The sequence below is a fragment of the Scylla paramamosain genome, chromosome 6 (assembly GCF_035594125.1).
Source record: "Scylla paramamosain isolate STU-SP2022 chromosome 6, ASM3559412v1, whole genome shotgun sequence".
Classification (NCBI taxonomy): Eukaryota; Metazoa; Arthropoda; class Malacostraca; order Decapoda; family Portunidae; genus Scylla; species Scylla paramamosain.
In genome coordinates, this window is record NC_087156.1 from 26,734,285 (window position 1) to 26,734,916 (window position 632).

A 632-nucleotide genomic window follows, 5' to 3' on the forward strand; every position below is an offset into this window, starting at 1 on the left:
GGTCCCATGGTGTAATGGTTAGCACTTTGGACTCTGAATCCAACAATCCGAGTTCGAGTCTCGGTGGGACCTGCTCCACCGCAGTGTGTCTTTTGAAAGGATGAACATTGTGAGTTGAAATGAATGGGTTATGAAGGTAATGATTATTGTTTTGACACGTGATTTTTTGACAAGCGGGACCAAATAAATGAAAACATAAGATGGAACGAAGGAAGACTCCGGAATGGTACAGAGAGAGCGAGCCTCCAGTGTATGCAACAAGTGGTATGAGGAGAGCCGAGGTGGTGATGTTCTCTTCCAATCTGGGGCAGTGTATGGATTTCAGTGCAAGGAATTACAGATGGGTCTGATAAATGTGTGCTAGATGTGTAACAAGGGAAGGATAAGACAGTAAGACACGTGATGCTGGAATGTGAGAAGTATAGCAGAGAGAAAAAAGAAAAATTATGCAAGTAGTTCTGACTCAAGTGGGATGTAATACGGATGACAAGATGGAGATATTACAAAAAAAAAAAAAAAAGGAATAGGTGGCGTTCCTGCTGGGAGTGTGGAGAGATACATGTAAGACTGATTGTGGGAGTAAAGGAGCGCTTGGAGAGAATGTGGTCTGCTAAATATAGAAATTAGAGATC

The 632-nt window shown here is 42.4% G+C and overlaps 1 non-coding gene across 1 annotated transcript; it reads left to right on the plus strand.

Moving 5' to 3' along the window:
- Trnaq-cug (transfer RNA glutamine (anticodon CUG)) lies at positions 1 to 72 on the plus strand. The gene has a single exon. It is a non-coding gene; the product is annotated as a tRNA-Gln (tRNA).
- The last annotated feature ends 560 nt before the right edge of the window (positions 73 to 632 follow it).